Below are 18,125 nucleotides of genomic sequence, written 5' to 3'. Positions count from 1 at the left end.
TCTGGAGGGCCGCTTGAATTTGCGCGCGGAAAAGCCTGATGATCTAACTTCAATGCTAATTAGCTCGGAAATATTGCAACATATGGGAACAACAGAAGACGCTGTCTGTGGTACAGGCTTTTGTTTGTTTTGGTTAGAACAGCTCGGTGTCGGTTAGACCGTCAGTGAGAGTACACCGCGGTTTCCTGCTACTAATAAGGCGAGTGTACCGTTCGTTTATTACATATTTTCACGAGCTTCAAACAGGAGCGCCTTATTTTCAGTTTATTTTTGTAATTTATTTTTATAATTTATTGCATGTTCGAGTACTTACTAGGCACAACCTTTTGTTTTAATAATAGTGTAGCGTGGAGTACCGCCATTGCTATTGACCCTTGTATCGACCCTAGTATCGTACAGGCTTTTGTTTGTTTTGGTTATAACAGCTCAGTGTCGGTTAGACCATCTATGAGAGTACACCGCAAGTTCCCTCTGCTAATAAGGTGTGTACACCGTCCGTTTATTATATTTTTTACGAGCTTCAAACAGGAGCGACTACAGTAATGGATAGGAACTGTGATTGCTGTGTACAGACGCGAGCTGAGTTGTTGACCCTTCGCTCAGAGCTCCAGGCTGTGTTGGCTTCCATCACACAGACTGACGCTGCTGCCAAGGGGTATCAGTGTGGGGGGTCGGAGGCGGGTATGCAAGGGACGTTGAGCACTACCCACGTGTCCCCCGATCGGTCCACTGCTGTGGCCGACCCAGGTACTGCCTGCACTACTGAGGTTAGAAAGTCTGGCAGGCAGCGAAAGACTTTCCGAGGGGCCGATCGTAGGGCCTTCTTGGTTCGTTTGACGAACAGGTTTGGAGCGTTATCTGTGGCTGACGAAGTCTCTGAGCCAGATGCAGCGGTCCACCCTGTTCCAGAGGAAGCTTCTCGGCCCACAAAGTCTGGGCATTTACAGATGGTGGGTCTGCTGGTATTGGGAGCTCCAACGTTAGGCGTGTAATGGGGCCCCTTAGGAACAATGCCGCCAAGGAGGGGAAAGAAGCTAGTGTGCACTCCGTGTGCATATCGGGGGGAGTCATTCCGGATGTGGAAAGGGTGCTTCCGGATGCCTTGACGAGTACAGGGTGCAGCGAACTGCAGTTGGTGGCCTATGTCGGTACCGATGACGTGTGTCGGTTTGCATCGGAGATTCTCTCTGGTTTCCGGCGGTTAGAGGAAATTTTAAAGACTTCCAGTCTTGCTTCCGAGATTAAGGTGGAGCTCACCATCTACAGCATCGTCGACATGACCGACTGTGGTCCTTTGGTGCAGAGCCGAGTGGAGGGTCTGAATCAGAGGCTCAGGCGGTTGTGTGACCGTGTAGGCTGCATATTCCTTGACTTGTGTCATCGGGTGGTGGGTTTCTGGGTTCCGCTTAATAGATCAGGAGTCCACTACACACAGGAAGCGCCTACACGGGTAGCGGGGGCAGTGTGGAAGAGACAGGGCGGTTTTTTAGGTTAGAGAGTCTCAGGAAACCACAGAAAGGGTGTGCGTCTAAAAGGGGGCAGGTCAAACACAGTAAAGTAGTTGTAGAAACGTTCAGTATTGTAGTTATAAATTGTCGTAGCTATGTTGGGAAAGAACCAGAGCTCAAAGCCCTAATAGAAAGCACTGAATCTCAAACAGTTATTGGTACGGAAAGCCAGCTAAAGCCGGAAATCAGTTCAGCCGAAATTTTTTCAAATGACCTAACAGTGTTCAGAATGGACAGGTGGTGGAGTATTTATTACTGTCGGCATGACAGGTAAAGTTATCCAGGCATTCGCCAATCCCTGACCCTGCTACCGAATTGCCATGGGGTGTAGTGCGATTCACCGCTCAATTGTTGTCGATACTGTCTCCCTGAATTTAAACAACGTCTGGTCTACGGTTACATAGTCAGATTATAAAGCGTGGAGGTGGTCTCTTAGGAAGGTGTCAAGCGAATTTTTATCTGTCTTTTTTAAATAGACGTGTTTTGTGTTTTTGTTTAGTGTGCTTGGATGCTACTATATTCATTCTCCCCACAACAGCCTAGTGATCTCTAGTCCTCCCTATTTCCTCAGGCTTATTTGTTGTTCAGAAGTGAAGTATATTTTCGCAACCATTTACACTTCGAACGGTTCCTAAACTAATAGTTCGAAATAATTGTCTGAGAATGCATTCACTACGATTGCGTACGATGTTTTACGCCTACCACCGACATTTATTTTCTCAAACATATCGAGGATAGACTGAAGTCACTACCAACTATAACCCTATGAGTGTGGTGCCAATTAGAAATAAGACTATGTTTATTTGAACTATTCAGCAACTGTGTAATCTGAGCAGGGCTGTCGCTTAAAGGAACCAGTTATTGATTTACTAGCTGGGTACCCGGAAATGCCCGCATATGTGTTTATTCAAAATTATCTGTTTGTCCATTTCCTCTTCCCCCCTTCGTCTATCTCCTTCTGGGGACTGATGACCTCAGAGGTTAAGCCCCATAGCGCTCAGAGCCATTTGAACCATTTTTGAACAAACCGAATAACGTAAACACGCTAACAAGACACACGCTCCGAAGCTTTCAAAGTTGAATGTTGTGTCTGGTAACACTGCCAGAAAGTAGCAAAATTTAAGCAAAATAACTTATTAGCTAGCGACAATGCCTTTACCGGTGGAGGCCGCGAAGTTTCAACTTAACTTTAGAAATAATTACTATTTGTATTTGTATCATCACACACTACTTGAAACGTGTCTGAAAATTATGTAATATAGGTGAGCTAATGCCTAAAAACAAATAAATAAATACAGTCGTATAACAAGTGAAACATGAAAATGAACAACCGCTAGAATTTAAAACAAAATTACGGTATCGGGAAGTTCTTGCATTGGAATAGCACAGCGGTAAACCTTGCTCTGCCTGTGAATAACAGGATACCTGAAAAGTGGTAGAAAGTAAATTTGCTCATAGCGCAAGTTCAACGCCCAACACGATTAAGTTGAAAGGTTAGTGCCACTCCCCAAATTTGTAAAACGTAAGACAGTAAGAAAATTGGGGCCTTAATTTTAAATGCAATAACCAGAGAAGAAAGGAATTTGAATTTAAAACCAATGAGTACCAAATATAATGTCTGTTGATATTGTCAGTCGTGTATCATTGTTCATAAATGAGCGCCAGAAATCGTCCTGACACGCCCTCACACTGTTCATCGTGGCCTTTCGAGTTATTTTGAGGTTGCAGTTCGCTATACGATTACGTACACTTGGTAGACGGTTCTGAGACTGGTATGGGGACAAATTGGTGATAATTAACCCATATCGTTGATCCCTTCAAAGTAGGCATTAATTAAATTGCCTCCTGCGGTCATCAGTACTGGGATTTCATCCCACAAGTAGGCAGATATAACTTAGCAAAGTGGCTACTAGCGAAATAAATATAGACGAATCACGAATGTAATGATAACTCTTCTGTTCCCGGCGAAAGCCAAATGCAAGTGTTCTGTAACCTATCAGAATTATTATTACGTGGTAAACGTTAAACTATAATATAACTTTTAAAAGAAAAATTATCACACAGAACTAGAATATGGAGGTAATGTTGTTACAGTATTTCAATAATACACTAGAAAAGGGACATTGTTCAGGTTACCAAACGTCGTTGTTAATGGAAACGATTCAGTTAAAACATGAGGCAACCCGTATTGCCTAGTACGGGAATCTGCGTGGTGATATTGGTAACTGCTGTTGATGGGAACAGTAATTCTCTTCGGAATATTTTCGTAGGCATCATCAGTGATTGATTTCATATTATTAGTCATCAATATTTTCCTGCAACTATGAGTTATATACAAATCCTAAATCGTGCGTAACTGGCAGTCTACATGTTCTACATGTTATTACAACGATGTATGATTTGGACGGCCGTCTCTCGATATTCACAGTTAGCTTCGGACATGAACGACTGTATTTCCGTTAGAATAATTTCTGAACGCTTTTCCGTTATTATTCATACATATTGCATGCAACCTGCAGTTCAGACGTGTGTTGTGGAGCAAACAGCCTTCGTGCATAATGGGCGATGAGCGTGCGAGGTCTGCGTATTATTATATCATTATGTGACACGTACGCTCATCTCTCACTGCGCACTATTTCAGTCATGCATTACTCGATGTAAGGTGATTGCACTTTTGAAGTAAGCCAAAGATGCAGCAGAAGATTTATACTTGTCCAAATTGGTAGCAATGTAGTGTTCTTCAATGCACGATGTTTGTCTGTAGTTACACTTTCTTTGATTATAGCGTATTATGTCACAGTAAATAACTTGGATGGAAGACTTCTCCAGAAAAAGAAGCTACATTGTTCTCAGACATTGCTTATCAACGTCTGTGCAGACACGAGAAACTGCACCTCAACAGCTGCTGTGGAGTGGAAGGATTGCGTGCGTCTTGGGAGACGGATATGGGGGTTCCACATGTTATTAAATTACTGTGTAGTCCGCATTTCCGTCTCTCAAGATGTACGGTATGCACCGATATGAATCGACCGCTGGAAGTTGGTGCCACCGACCAGCACGACCGTCGCTAGTACTGAAGACGTCGAGGTCATTTGGGACAGGTTTAAGATGAATCCTTTTCACGTGAGGTGACATATTTTGCTGCTCAAGTGACTTATTCTGTGTTACACAGTTAAGATTGGTCACTACTGTAGGTTTATAAAGTATAAACAACTTCTTTGGAGGCTGGTAAATTTGTTTTCTTACAATAAAATATAACATTTCTGTGGAAATAAAAATATTCCTAATACAGAGGTGTTAATGGACATGTCGGTCTTAATCATTATATTCATGTGTCAGACCCACAGCCGTGTACAGACGTCACAAAGTCGGTGGATGTTTACTGCATTATCATTCCAAACTCTATCATTCTGGTAGATTTAAAAATGTGTAGCTTAGCCTATAAATGTTTTTTAGTTACATATGGAAGTAGAGATTTTCATATGCAGTGGTAGTTTAACTTAGGTACTGATGTAAAATTATAACGTTGTCAGTGCTTCAGATATTATTCATAATCAGCTGTAGAGTTTCATCCTACGAGCAATTACATTTATAATAGTCAGAATACTCGCCCAGCTTCTTCAAAAAATCGTTTCGTATAGCGTCTGTTAACCACATGCAATGTGTAACACTGCTCCATTACGAGTTTGTGGTGGAAAGAATGTTATATGCAACTACAGAAATTTCGTGAAATCGTCATTCCGTCCTTAACAGTTCATTACACTGGATCCAGCTGTTTTAATTCATGTGCGTTGGGTGTTTAATAATCCAGATAATAATATGAGTCATGTTTCTCTGCAGGTAATTTGGTCTTCTGCATCTACATTTATATTCCACAAGCCACCCAACGGTGTGTGGCGGAGGGAACTTTATGTGCCACTGTCATTACCTCCCTTTCCTGTTCCAGTCGTGTATGGTTCGCGGGAAAAACGACTGCCGGAAAGCCTCCGTGCGCTCGAATCTCTCTAATTTTACATTCATGAGCTCCTCGGGAGGTATACGTAGGGGGAAGCAATATATTCGATACCTCATCCAGAACCGCATCCTCTCGAAACCTGGACAGCAAGCTACACGGCGATGCAGAGCACCTCTCTTGCAGTCTGCCACTCGAGTTTGCTAAACATCTCCGTAACGCTATCACACTTACCAAATAACCCTGTGACGAAACGCGCCGCTCTTCTTTGGATCTTCTCTATCTCCTCCGTCAACCCGACCTGGTACGGATCCCACACTGATGAGCAATACTCAAGTATAGGTCGAACAAGTGTTTTGTAAGCCACCTCTTTTGTTGATGGACTACATTTTCTAAGCACTCTCCCAATGAATCTCAACCTGGCACCCGCCTTACCAACAATTAATTTTATATGATCATTCCGCTTTAAATCGCTCCGTACGCATACTCCCAGATATTTTACAGAAGTAACTGCTACCAGTGTTTGTTCCGTTATCATATAACCATAAAATAAAGGATCCTTCTTTCTATGTATTCACAATGCATTACATTTGTGTATGTTAAGGGTCAGTTGCCACTCCCTGCACCAAGTGCCTATCCGCTGTAGATCTTACTCCATTTCGCTGCAAGTTTCTAATGCTGCAACTTCTCTGTATACTACAGCATCATCCGCGAAAAGCCGCATGGAACTTCCGACACTATCTACTAGGTCATTTATATGTATTGTGAAAAGCAATGGTCCAATAACACTCCTCTTTGGCATGCCAGAGGTTACTTTAACGTCTGTAGACGTCTCTCCATTGAGAACAACATGCTACCGAGCGAGGTGGCGCAGTGATTAGACACTGGACTCGCATTCGGAAGCACGACGGTTCAATCCCGCGTCCGGCCATCCTGATTTAGGTTTTCCGTGATTTCCCTAAACCACTCCAGGCAAATGCCGGGATAGTTCCTCTGAAAGGGCACGGCCGACTTCCTTCCCCATCCTTCCCTAATCCGATGAGACCGATGACCACGCTGTCTGGTCTCCTTCCCCAAACCAACCAACCAACCAACCAACAACATGCTGTGTTCTGTTTGCTAAAAACTCTTCAATCCAGCCACACAGCTGGTCTGATATTCCGTAGGCTCTTACTTTGTTTATCAGGCGACAATGCGGAACTGTATCGAACGCCTTCCGGAGGTCAAGGAAAATGGCATCTACATGGGAGCCTACTTCACTACTACACTAATACTTCCGCGTATCCTGGAACTATCATTGTCTTGACTGGATGGGGAGTCTCCTAATCTAAAAAGGACCTTGTGGACACCCCACACAAGTCGTCTGCCTTGAGCAGCAGCCTCTGGTGCGTAATACAAACTTGACTCGTGTTGGGGAACCACCTACTTCACATTCTCCTTTGCAGCCATAAAACTTGGAACTATTTCAACGAGTGAGATAATCATTAATCAAGCTTCATGGACCATTTTGACCACCTGTTCAACAGCGTGTTGTCCCACATTTGGATCGAAATGTAGCAGTGATTCGACATGGCGTAGATTAGACAAGTCCATGGTAGGTTTCTGGAGGTACAATGACGGCTATACGTTTTCTGTCATCCATGATAAAAACGATATACCTTATTTCAGTGTGCAAAATAAACATTTTTTTCTCTCTATCATTAACAGCTCAGTCAGATAGAACTGTGCCACACAGTGACGTGAGGTACACTTTCTGCCCTGACACACTCTTCACATAGTGCAAACATTGATGGCCTCGCAGGATTCTCGTGTTGTATTCAGTAGATAGTCGTAGGAACAATAGGAGAAGCTGACTCTGGTCATCCTCAGTTGCAACAAAACACTTATACAAATGAAATTTCTGTTACTCAGCAATTTGTTCGATGTAGGTATGAAATGACATGCCACTGTCACTGTAATTTTTTAAGACTACCATCATTATTGTCACGTAACAAGACTAATGCATTATGTAGCAATTTTGTTTGAACTGCAGAACGTTGATAAAGCGCTTTTTGTTCACAGGTGGTGATCCAGCTGTCATTATGTGGTGTCAGTGGTAAGTGAAAACGTTAAATTGTTTAGTTATAATACTCGTATTAATACGTTTTAAGAATCGGCAGAAGCATGGATGCCATTGAAAGCGTTGTTTATGTATTATCTCTGCTACTATGTACCACTTTTTCATTTAATTCTGGCATTTAGTGGTGTATGTAGGAATCAGTGCTTCCTGGATAGCTACATCTTCTGAAGAACCTCTTGTATACAGGAGATAGCACTTGTATTGAAACACTGCAATGATGTGACTTATACGTAAAGTTGATAGATGGCGATCTGTGTCTAGTAACGTGATACTGACAATGGGAAGAGCAGTGGGTGGTACTGAGAAAAGCTGCAGGTTGAAAAGAAAATTTAATTGTTGTACATTGTTAGCAAAATCGAGCCATAAGATCTGCTGTGTTTGTTAGAAGGCATTTGAAATGGAAAAGGGCAACTTTGTCCCAGAAAGAACAGTGTTTGGAGTTTCCGTCGTTCTATCAGAACTAGGATTCAGATGGTGCCTTGATAAGACTCTGTGACTGAGTTGATACGACAATACATCGTTAACTGGCCCAGGAAAAGAGCCGTGTGCTTGTTAGTGATTGCTTAGTCTGTACGACACTTGTGGTGCTGCAGTGGTGTATTGTATGTCCTCAGGTTCGAGCCACATAACAAAATTTTTGTCGTCGGTGTCGTGACAGTCCGTACTGTTGACGGAGGTCTCTTCTTGGAGTGCAACGGACTGACTCATCACACATTTCAAACCTGTCCTTTTGTATACGTCAATCTATAGTAACGTGCGTCATCGTCAGTTTTTCATAGGTTGCGCTGGCCAGCCGCTGTCTGTGGTCAACTGTCTTCTTAAAATACATTAATCAGCAACTGTGATTTATTTCTAACTACAGAGTATAGATTTTCTCAAATCAAGGTTGTGTGTTGCATGTCTTTTCCCCCTAACTCCTACGAAAAAATTCTGATTTAATGTTACAGACCAGTGCGCTCTACTAAGTAGTTTCTTAGTTGCTAACGTGAATCTTTCGCGTAAAATTATGATCACCGCAGACATTGAGGTATCATCGAACATAATGATCTCCTTTATGCCTTCTAGCAGCGTACTCTACACATGTGTCATGTGGAACGGTGCTCACGCTTTTCTCACATGAGACAGTTAGGTACGTGCAGTATTTCTTGACTTCTGATAAACATTAAACTTAGTATCACACCAACGCTTACTAACTAAAGCACGATAATACTGAGTATTAAACGAAGATTGTGACTGTATTCAATTTTGTTTGGTGCTGAGGACGCTGATTGTACGGATGGAGAGTCATCTACAGAAGCAGAATGAACTTCTGGAGGTCGGAGAGAAGTTTATTTAGAGTCTTACTGTCCACATTGTATATTAATAACATGAAAGACAATATCAACAGTAATCTCAGACTTTTATGCAGATGATGCAGTTATCTATGGGAACTCGAAGTGGTTCGAAGATTGCCAATTTGCTTTGAACGTTCAGAAATGTAAAGTTTTGCATTTCATTGGAATTGCAAAACTGTTGTATCCTATGACTATGATATCAGTAAATTGCAGGTGGGATCAGGCAATTCAGAAATATACGTGGATGCAACAACTTGTAGGCACATGAAATGAAATGATGAACTTGGATTCATTGATAAAAACATGGAAAGTGCAATCACTTTACAAATGAGATTGCTTAAAAAACTTTCGGGACTCATTCTATAATGTTGCTCAAGTGTGTAGGATCCAGATCAAATACGACTACGAGGAGATACTGAACGTACACAAAGAAGAACAGCATGAATGGTAATAGCTTTGGTCGGCTCATTTTTAGAGCGTAAAGAAAACGCTGAAAAATGTGAATTAGCAGGTACTATAAGACAGACGCCGGTTATAACCCGAAAGCATTGTTACGAAGCTACAGGAACAAATTTTAAGTCAGGAATCTATGTGTATATTACCACCCGTAGTTTCCGCTCCCGTAGGGAACCCGAAGACCGGATTGGAGTAGCTACAATAGGCACAGAAGCATTTAAGCTAGCATGCACTTTGTGTTCCGTATGGGGATGGAACAGGAAAAAGGAAATCTAATACGGTATGCAGTGGATAGTGAGCTCTGCTATGGACTTCACAGTGGCTTGTAGAGCATAGATGCAGTTTGTAGATATAAAATACATCGGAATTTATGGGAATTAAGATGCTTAGCGAGCTTTACTGATAATATCACGGCGCGATACGTTCCTTCTCGTCCCATTTCTCGCTCGCGGCCACCGCTCACGTGCACGCATTTTAGCGCCGTACTGTGCGCAAGAAAAATCACGTTAAGCAATGCTCTATATACTTGTTTGGAAACGTTTGTTGGCTGACTAGGATTACTTCTGTGCCCTGAAACACATAGACAATCAGTCTAAAAAAGTACCGCCATCGTCGTTTTGTCCCTGGGAGCATGGTTATGGTAGGCACTTCTTCTGCACCGCAAGTCAGTAGCCTGTAGAAATCCAGCTACATTCATAGAGTCCCAAATCCGAACAATGCGTACAGTCTCTACCCATCACCGAGCGGTTTCAACCATCTTCCCTATACGAAACAGTAGGTCACGGTCAAAAGTCAAAGGGTAATGATACACACGTGAACTTTACACTTCTGATTTCCAGTGGAGAAAAAACGGAATTTATTATCTTCTAACGCTCTGAATACCAAGGAGGGAGAGCTTTGTGCCTACCTTTCCAAACTATTGTAATTTATGTTTTAAGAATTTAGAAAAAATATTCGTCTTTTTATGACGTCTTCTGTCAGACTCCATAAAAGAGTTAAATTTTTCAGGTAAAGTTACCGAATAAATTTAGGTCTTGGTAGTGGATGTGACCTTTCACAGTGAAAGTCATAGTTGATATTTGCAGTTTCGGGACCCTACTTACATATCAATATCTCTTTAAAAAATATTTTGTAAATGACAGTCAACAACAATTAACTAAATTTGCATTTAAAATTTTTTTTGTGGTGGTCACTAAGTACGCGTTTCTGAAGGTGTATTGATATTTCCAAAGTATACCAAAAGATATTTTCAGGTTCTGGACCCTAGTTACACATCTGTATCTTTTTCAGAAGCCTGTTGTTAATATAAGACAATAGCAATTAACAGGTTTTTTTAGTTTTTTAGAATAGGTGTAAAGTACCCCGTCCCCTCGTTGGTAATACACGTAATGAAAATACGTTGGTATTGCGATGACTACTAAACCTGGCCAGGTCCTTCTTGTAATTTTCAAGGAACGCCTCCGGCTAGCTAACTGCTCCACGCGTTGTTAGGTGGCCCCATCGCACAGAGACATCCAAGCACACTTAACAGCAACACCCGCATCGAAAAGTAGCAGCTGAGCGAGCTGGTTCCCATACCAGCGCATGGGAAGGCAGTTCGAACACTAGAGACTTCCACAGAGAGAGAAAAACGTTTTTGCACACTCATTACCGACTTCCGAAAGTAATCCCAGAAACAATACGTCCGCAGCCGAGGGATCAAAACTGGCCTTCTGCACCCACAAGGACTGACAGACGACTGCTCGATTCCGCCAGCAACAAATTGCCCCCCAAAATTATTTTATCATGCAAGCCTTTAAACCAATCAGCCTGCAGGGCTGAAGGTACGCACTTCGGTTGACCATTTCCTGTTAAAGCTCATTGTAGTTTTGTAAAGTGCAACATTCAGGAGTTGGTATTAGGAAACAGCAGGCATCCCAAGGAAATGTCTTGCCTTTGAAAAGAGCCGAGTCGGACCAGACCAGCACTATTTAGCCGGATTGAAGGAAGACTATCCCTTTATCCCTAGGCCAGAGAATAGCCCCAGTCCCGTGAAATCGGAAAGCCAGCACTGCTGTTCACAACAGCCATCAGCCGTAGGCAATGGGCAACCCTGAAAACAATATCTTACAGCTGCCAGTTGGCTGATATTCCAATAACAATTAATCAGTGACATGAATGTTTGTTACTTTGTTTTGATATTTAGGTTTAGTAGCTCGTACTATACGAGGTGTGGCAATAAAATAACGAGACTGATGATGTCATAGAGTACGTACGCGTGCGCTAAAGGTGATCGACCTATAGCTGTGAAGCGTGAAGTCTTGTCAGTAGAATGCGGCAACTTTGGTGTCTATAGATAAAGCGTTGTGGCCGTGGCTTTCGTTTGTTTACCAGAAACATGATTAATGTAACAACACAGCAACGAATTGTAATGAAGTTTCTCATGAAACTCAGAAAAACTGCAGCTGATACCTATCTTTTAGAAAAAGACGTGTATGGCGAAGACTGTTTGTCACGTACTTGAGTTTTGTAGTGGTTTAATCGTTTCCAAGATGGTGGAGAAAACGGTTAAGATGACTCACTCCCGGGATGCCCGTTAACAGCAAAAACGGGTGAAGTATCAAAAAAGTAGATACTCTGATTCTATCTGACCGTCAGTTGAGTATTCGGTCGATTGATAAAAATGTAGGAGACGGTAAAGAATTCGTTAGGTAAAGTTTACATAACAAATTTAACATGAGAAAAGTGTGAGCGAAAATTGTGCCGAGAATTCTCACCATCGAACAAAAAGAAGCTCGTGAAAACGTTTGTACTGACACTGTGAATACAAGCGCAAATGATCCTAACATATTGGAAAGGTGATAATATGTGATTAATTTTGGTTTATCACTTATGACCCAGTGCCAGCCCATGCAGTGGAAGGGTCCATCTTCACATATTGCGAAAAACATTTTGAATGAACAAATTAAGATAAAAATCTAAGATTATTCTTTTTTCCGATACTCATGGAATTGTGTTTCTTCACTGAGTTCCTGGAGGTCAGTCTCTTAAGCAACAATACTACCTTGAGGTTCTTGCTCGACTCATTTACATAATAAGAAAAAAAACAACCCGAACTTTGGAATTCTACATCAAGACAACGCACCGAGTGATAAGAGGTTTCTATCGAAGTACAGCATCCCAGTGTTATGCCACCCATCAGATTCGCCTGACCTAACACAATGTGAGTTTTAGCTATTCCTCAAGGTCAAATCTCAATTAAAATGAACAAGATTTCACTCCATTGAAGTAGTGAGACAAAATAGCGGCACGCATCACAGAGGAAGACTTCCAGCACTGTTCCAATCGATGGAAAATTTTCATGGAGCGTGGAAAGGATAGCGGAGGGGAGTATATTGACGGGGACAATAACTAAATATGTATGTTTTACAAAGGAAAAGTTTTACAGCAACTGTCCCGTTATTTTATCGCCGCACCTTCTAGGAGTGTTGCTTTGTGCCACTTGTAACACAGTCGTTGCAAAATCTTAACAGTGACGGTCCAGCAGCTGTATAAATGAGGAACCTCTTTTTATTTTCTCTACAGACTGTCTCTCTGTAGTTCGTCACTTTATCTATTGTTGATTAGCTTAGAACTTTTGTTGACAGGGAAATATACATGGTGTAACAAAACATAACAGAAGAGTAACGAGCGGTTGTAGAGGGTATCTTGAAGAACAAATTGAGGATAAACAACGATACCTAAAATTGTTAATCAACGACGCTACAGCCGTTAACGCCTGTCGCTAGACGACCATTCCGGCATCTTAGTTTGTCCGCTGACAGGTACTTCTTGCAGTGGACCTGATACTGCACCTTTCAGGATGGTAGGTGAGAACCAGCGCGTCCACGCCAGTTGCGGAAACTGTTTAGAGAGTCCACGTTCTCGTTTTTCTGCTGGAACAGCGGCCTAGTGGCTGGCGTTGGTTCCTGTGTCTTTTTATTGCATCCTGTAGTGGCAGAAAATGAGAGACATGTAGGTGTTTCGTCTGTTTTGTACGGATGCAGGTGGTGTGTGGGCCAATGCTTTAGGTACCCTGGTACTTCGCCTGGGATATTCGAATCCACTGCAGTTTATGATGAACACGATCTGATCGGTTTCTCTCAAATTGAGAGTGCGTGGCGATCAGTGGTGGGATTCCTCGCAGTCTTGGTTCTGGCCATACTACTGCCCTAGTACGCCTTAGCTTGGTGAAAGTATGTCTAATGGAATTCTCGTTTTCTGGGACTGGGGTTGAATTTCCTGAAAAATTGGGGAAGTTACAGATTGTGGGTATGGGTATCATGTGGGGTTGCTAGAACGCTATGTGAGAGAACAGTGTAAAATAAGCAATGATTTTTATAGGTGTCGTGATTGTATCTGACGTTTCAATAATATAGATGTCCAAAGCACCTAAATAATCAATTTATACGAAAAATACCTAAGTGGCCATTGGCTCTGAGCACTATGGGACTTAACATCTGAGGTCATCAGTACCCTAGAACTTAGAACTACGTAAACCTAACTAACCTAAGGACATCACACACATCCATGCCCGAGGCAGGATTCGAACCTGCGACCGTAGCGGTCGCGCGGTTCCAGACTGAAGCGCGTAGAACTACTCGGCCACTGCGGCCGGCCCAAGTGGCCATTATGCCCGTCATGGTAGGGAATAGTGGCCACAAAGCTGCAAAGATGAATTGACAGGAGAAATAACTTATTTACGGTACAAATTACACGTTTAGAGTAAAACGTTTATCTAATATAATGATCATCTTTTCAGTAAAAAGATCATTCTTTCGACAGAGGAACATGAAAGCAACCTGATTCAGAAACTTTTAGACACGATTACCAGGCAAATAATCATTTATGCCATCCCCACCACCACTCATTCTTCGTGGGCTAACGCTGAACATCCTAGACACTTGAATTAAACCTCAGTGTCATAAACCTTTTCTACATATCATGACTTAATCCCTATCTAGCCGTTCTAGTCTCATCACAATTATGAGGAAGACTATTCCTATCGGCCAGTTCAAATGCTACCAACCACAGATCCGTAACTGACTGGCGAAAAACCTTCTCCCCAACTAGAGTATATGAAGGGAAATTTAATTTTCTTCATTAGAATTAAAAACGGACTGGAACCCTCAAAATATCTTCTTGTTGTTAGTAACATGTAGATTTTTCTTCAGTGCTCTCCTCTTCAGTGAATTCCTTGGAGCTCCATAGGTGGATGCAGAAATTTTCAAAGCGATGCCTCCTTCACTGCTTGTATTGCTCTCTCTATGTCACATGGCTCCCATGATTGACTCTCTCCTTTTTGCTTATTTGTGCACTCCATCGCTGTAATAATAATAATAATAATAATTATTATTATTATTATTTATTGTAACTGTGCAATTATTTTATAATCATTAATTATTAAAAAATTTTGTGTATTACGATTAATAGTTTACAATAGTAACGTTCATTATTTTTTCACGTAAACAACAATAAAACGTTTTCATTCAGAGCGGATGTATTTGCCACAGCGGGGAGCATATTGACCGGTGGCTGACCACTGTGCCCGCCTAGACGCCATTATACAAACGTTGTTGTTACCTTGACAACGACTACCGATGAAACAATAATCGATATGGGAATTTTTCGCTGGTAACCACTCTTTCAACGCAATTATGTTATAAGAACATAGCTTGTTATACAATTTTATAAAAATTTCACGAGGTGAGAACGCGCCTCAGATCAGGAGGTCTCGAAACAGTACAAAACGTGACTGCGTTACGATATACTATCCTGGCTCCTTTAAATGACTATGTGCAACTAATGGGATTTCGAATAACACGAATCAGCAGTTCGGTACGAATTCAGCACCGTACGCACTCACAAATTCAATTGGCGGTTATGTTCGCACTGGTTATTACCCTGCCCTTCCCGTAGTATGGCACTGAAATATAAATCCGTCTCCTCAATTAGAACTTCCAGCTGAAACACGGCTGAGAGAGCTGATAGTTTGTGAAGTGGGTTAGTTTTTGGTCATAGCGGTATAGCATTCCGATACACTTAGTGCTTATGTCAGTGTGATCCAATATAATGCCAAAGCTGAGACGGTATCTTACATACGTCTCCTGCGAGGTTAAGTCACCTCGACTTGTCTGGGGTTGCTTTTGTTTTAGTAGATATTGTATCCTATCGAGCTACCGATTATTCTAGAGTAGGCCTACTTCCATATTCACATGATGTTGCAATTGGAAGTAAGACAGAGGTTTTACGTTAATAAAAGCTTGTGGCTATTTTGACATCAGTAGTGCTATCGTAGTGCACTCGTGGGTTAGTATTTTGTTGTATGTTAGACAGCTGGCGGATATACAAGGTGACGCCGTGATGATGTCAAAAACTGTCAGGGATAATGCAGGAGGGTAAATGTATCAAGATGAGGATAGTCACCCTGGTCTCGAAACGAATGAGTCGAAAGTTATAACCGCAAATCGTTCTGAACCTCTTACAGTGGTACTGTTGTTGCTAATATTATGCGATAGGCAACTTTCAGAGGTGGTTGTACGGACGAAAAAGAAAAAGAGTTAGTAAATATAGGCTGTAAAATGCACACCTTAAGAGCTATGAACACTTGTTCATGTTCGATACTGTGAAACACATCCCTTCTACTGCAAACTATTTAGTTTTCATGTTTCGGAAGGGGTAGGATGGAGCAAAAAAGAAAAATTGTTCAGTAAATTCGGAGCCTGAAATGCATACCTTAAAAGCAAGGCAGGAGGAGATAATCTTATAGAAGGAAAAGGAGATAGACCGAAGGGGAAGTAGCAGATACAGGAAGTTGGACAGGAGCAGACGAAGAGATTGAGGTGGTATAGCACATATCCGGGCAACAACAGGCACTCAACTAGTATGTATACAAAATCATTTTTATTAAATATCTCTTTTTTCTGGTTTATAGGTACATAATTAAAACCAATGGACGGCAGAGAATCTGCTCTATCCCCAGTAGACAAAACCTGCACCTTACACAGGGTATCTTGAATGGGGAGTGATTTAAGTCCATCTGACACATTGGTCATTTAGGTACTATTCATCTCAATATAGAATTTCGATGTGTGGTGTATGTTTCCCCAGCTACAGCATTGTTGTATCCACAGAAAACAGCCAAGTATTGTAGAAAAATAGTAACAAATGGAGAATAACGTTAAGTCTTACAAGTCTTAAGTCATGACAAGGAAACTCTCAAGGCAGCCAGCAGGTCAGCAGGCACCAGCATATTGGGCGGCCACATATAGTGATAATGCTATGAGCTGTCAATACAGAGAAGTCCAAGAATGTTACAGACTGTCATTGACAGGAATAGGCCCAAGTGTACTCGTACACGTATCGACAGGAATAGTGAGGCCAGCATTTCCTGCCTAGAAAGAGTGTGTGCGACGAGAGGGATTAAGAGATAGAGTTCTCACTAAAGACGCCGATACGTAATGAAAAGGCAATGGCAGGCTTTGGACGCAGTGTATAATCCTCCACCCAGCTTCTGGAAAACTACTGAAAGGCAGTTCGCAATTAGAGGCAACGAGCTGACGAGAGGTCTCCAGCGTCACGACATGTAAGGGGTTGTTAAGTGGGTGGGGAGGGACAAGAGGAAAGCCGAAAAAAAACGTAGAGGCAGGATGCTCTGAGGAGGGAGGTCCGTGAAGTTAGGAGTGAAGTCCGGGAGTGAGAAAGGTAGAGAGAATTGGGAGAGTAGCCAGGCAGGGCTAGGCAGAAGTAGATTGAGCAGTATCAACACAGTTAATGAAATCACAGGTGAATAGCTGGGGATCTCTGTATGTCGTATAGTGGGTGCGGACTCAGTAGACACTGACCATTTAATTTTAAAGCAGATGGGACTGTGCTAGCCAATAATCGTCCCTCTACCAAGACTTGGCCTTTTTTGGGTACAACCCGTTAAAGGCAAGTAGACCAAGGGTTGAAACTGTTTTCTGAATAAATTTAGAAGTAGGAAAAAACTTATAGTTGAGGTTATTTCAAGTCACTTTCCAACCCTTACAATTTTTAATAAGGGATTTAACATTATAATAGGTCAAAAAGACACCTCACACATATACCAACCAGCTAATTCTCTTCTCACGAACCGCGTAAATCAATCGCAGACAATACTCACGATTGGGATATGACATAAGGGAATAATTTTGGTGCCAAGTTTGGGGTAAACAAAAGCTTTTCACAGCGTCATTGTGAAGGTAGCCTACTGACTGAGGATGCTAGACTGTGACAAATTGTAGGAAGTTGTGGGGACTCGCAACTTTAAGCCTAGTAAAATTCTATCCTACGATACCAGGTTTAGAAACGTCGTCCCATCTGGTAGTGAACAACAGTAGCAGAGGGACAGGATCTGCTCAACCAGGTACAGCAATGGCAGACTCACTGCAGATATCAGGCACCAGGTCGTGCCTGAGCACCTGGAGGTCTATAAGTTGGAGGCCAGATTCCCAATCTCAGTAGCACAGACAGCATCCAGAGCGAGTGAGGGATGCTTATTAAAAATAATTTTATGTACATACTAAAAAGCTTGCACAGGATAGAGTAGCATGGAGAGCTGCATCAAACCAGTCTCAGGACTGAAGACCACAACAACAACAACAATGTACATACTAGTTGAGTGCCTGTTGTTGCCCAGATACGTGGTGTACCATCTCTCTCTTTTCATCTGCTCCTATCCACCTTTCTGTATCTGCTACTTCCCCTTCGGTCCATCT

This window comes from Schistocerca serialis, chromosome 3, assembly GCF_023864345.2.
Source record: "Schistocerca serialis cubense isolate TAMUIC-IGC-003099 chromosome 3, iqSchSeri2.2, whole genome shotgun sequence".
In the NCBI taxonomy this organism is placed as follows: Eukaryota; Metazoa; Arthropoda; class Insecta; order Orthoptera; family Acrididae; genus Schistocerca; species Schistocerca serialis.
This window is presented reverse-complemented; position numbering follows the sequence as displayed.